This window comes from Neovison vison, chromosome 1 (genome assembly GCF_020171115.1).
Source record: "Neovison vison isolate M4711 chromosome 1, ASM_NN_V1, whole genome shotgun sequence".
In the NCBI taxonomy this organism is placed as follows: domain Eukaryota; kingdom Metazoa; phylum Chordata; class Mammalia; order Carnivora; family Mustelidae; genus Neogale; species Neogale vison.
The window spans coordinates 59,791,905-59,795,339 of record NC_058091.1 but is presented as its reverse complement, the minus strand read 5'-3'; positions in this window follow the sequence as shown (position 1 = coordinate 59,795,339).

The following is a 3,435-nucleotide window of genomic DNA, read 5'->3' as shown; positions in this document are numbered from 1 at the left end:
CAGCAAGGATACAAACAAAAGATAAGAGAATTCATGACTAATAAACCAGTCTTACAAGAAATGTTAAAGGGGACTCTTTGAGTAGAAAAGAAGAAATAGTAAGTAGGAGTAGAAAGTAAGAAACACAAAAGTATTAAAAACAAGCATATCTATAGAAATCAGACAAGGGATTCACAAAATAAAAGGGTGTCGAATATAACATAGATACCTGAAATATGGTGGGGAAGGAGGAAAAAAATGGGTTCAAGCTTAAGTGACCATCAACTTAATACAAATTGCTATATGAATATGATGTTATATACAAACCTAATGGTAACTCCAAATCAAAAATCAGTAATAGATATGCAAAAGATAAAGAAAAATGAATCCAGATATATCACTAAATAAAGCCAACAAACAAATGAAAGAAAAGAGCAAAAGAAAAAAGGACCAAAGAACTGCAAAAACAACCATAAAACAAGTAACAAAATGGCAAAAAGCACATACCTATAATAATAACTTTGAATGTAAATGGATGAAATGCTCCAATTAAAAGACATAGACAACCACAGAATGGATAAAAAAAGAAATACCCATCTATATGTTGCCTACAAGAGATTCATTTCAGATCTAACATGCAGATTGAAAGTGAAATGATGGTAAAGCATTTATCATGCAAATGGAAGTGGAAAGAAAGCTAGGGTCGCAATACTTATATGAGACAAAATAGACTTCAAAACCACAACTGTAACAAGAAGGACTGTCTATAATCATGAAGGGAACAATTCAACCAGAAAATATAGCAATTATAAATATTTATGCTATGAATATGAGAGCAGCTAAATGCATAAGGCAGTTAATACAAACATAAAGAAGTAATTTATAGTAACAGAATAGTAATAGAAGACTTAAACACCTTAGTTACATCAATGGATAGGCCATCCAAACAGAAAACCAACAAGGAAAGAGTGGCTTTGAATGACACATTGGACAAGATGGATCTAATAGGTATATACAGAACATTCCAACCTAAACCAGCAGAATACACATTCTTCTGAAGTACACATGGATCATTCTCTAAAACAGGTCACATATTAGGCCACAAAACAAGTCTTAACAAACTCAAAAATATTGAAGTCATACCACACATCTTTTCTAACCATAACACTATGAAAGCAGAAATCAGCTACAAGAAAAAAATCTAGTAAAAAGAAATACATGGAAGTTGAAAATAATATGCTATTAAACAATGAATGGGTCAACCAAAACATCAAAGAGAAAATTAAAGAATGTATGGAGACAAATGAAAATAAAAACAGAAGTGTCCAAAATCTTTGTAATGCAGTAAAATCTGTTCTAAGGGGGAAGTTTATAGTAATACAGGTCTACCTCAAGAAGAAAGAAAAAATCTCAAATAAACAACCTACCCTTACACCTCAGGGAGCTATTAAAAAAAAACAGTAGAAGTAAGGAAATAATAAAGATTAGAGATAAATGAAACAGCAACTTAAACAACAACAACAACAATAGAACAGAACAATGAAACCAGGAACTAGTTCTTTGAAGAGATCAACAAAATTGATAAACCTTTAGCCATAGTTTATCCAAAAAAGAGAGAGAAAGAAAGAGAACTCAAGCAAAATCAGAAATGAGAGGGAGAAAAAAAAATTGACAACACAGAAATATGAAAGATTATAAGAGAATATTATGAAAAATTGTATGCTAAAAAAATTGGACATACTAGAAACATATAACCTCTGAATACTGAATCAGGAAGAAATAGAAAATATGAGCAGATGGATTGTCAGGAATGAAATTAAATCAATAATTTAAAAACTCCCCACAAACAAAAGTCCAAGACCAGCTGGCATCACAGGTGAATTCTAACAAACATTTAAAGAAGAGTCAATACCTATTCTTCTCAAACTATCCAAAAAAATAGAAGAGGAAGAAAAGCTTCCCAAATCATTCTAAGAGGCCAGCATTACCCTGATACCAAAACCAGACAAAAAAACACTACCAAAAAAAAAGAAAAGAAAAGAAATGAGAGAGAGAACTGTAGGTCAATAACTCTGATGAAAATAATACAAAAATCTTCCACAAAATACTAGCAAGTCAAAACCACAAATACATTGAAAAAATCATTCACCACACTCAATGGGATTTATTCCTGGGATGCAAGAGTGGCTCAATATTTGCAAATGAATCAACAGGATAGATATATCATATCAAAAGAGACAGAATTAAAGCCATATAAATAGATGTAGAAAAACCATTTGACAAGTACAACATCCATTCTATTTTTTTTAAGATTTTATTTATTTATTTGACAGACAGAGATCACAAATAGGCAGAGAGAGAAGAAGGGAAGCAGGATCCCTGCTGAGCAGAGAGACCAATGTGGGACTCGATCCCAGGACCCCAGGATCATGACCTGAACCAAAGGCAGAGGGTTTAACCCACTGAGCCACCCAGGTGCCCCTACAACATCCATTCCTGATAAAAACTCTCAATTAATTAGTTTTAGAGGGAACATACTTCAACATAATAAAGACCATACATGAAAAACCCATAGCTAACATATATTCAGTGGGTGAAAAACTGAGAGGTGTCCCCTAGATCAGGAAAGACAAAATGTCCAATCCTACCACTTTTATTCAACATAGTTCTGGAAGTCCTAGCCACAGCAATCAGACAAGAAAAACAAATAAAAGGCATCCAAATTAGTAAAGAAGAAAAAATTCTTCACTATATGCAGATGACATAATACTCTATACAGAAAACCCCAAAGACTTAACAAAAAAAATGCTAGAACTGATAAATAAATTCAGTAAGTTCACAGGACACAAAATCAATATACAGAAGTATGTTGCAATTCTATACGCTAATAACGAAGCAGAAGAAAGAGAAACTAAGAAAGCAATCCCATTTACAACTACACCAAAAGAAACAAAATACTTAGAAATAAACTTAACCAAGGAAATGAAAGACCTGTACTTTGAAAACTACAAAACATTGATGAAGGAGATGACACAAACAAGTGGAAAGATATTGCATGCTCATGGATTGGAAGAACAAATATTGTTAAAATGCTGACACAACCCAAAGCAATATACAGATTAAATGCAATTCTTATCAAAATACCAACAGCATTTTTCACAAAACTAGAACAAACAATCCTAAAATTTCTGTGGAACCACAGAAAACCCCAAATAGCCAAAGCAATCTTTAAAAAGAAGAATAAAACTGAAAGTATCATAATACCAACTTTTTAAAAAAGATTTTATTTATTTATTTGACAGACAGAGATCATAAGTAGGCAGAGAGGCAGGCAGAGAGAGAAGGAAGCGGGCTCCATGCCGAACAGAGAGCCCTATGCGGGGCTCGATCCCAGGACACTGAGATCATGACCTGAGCCAAAGGCAGAGGCTTAAACCACTGACCCACCCAGGCACC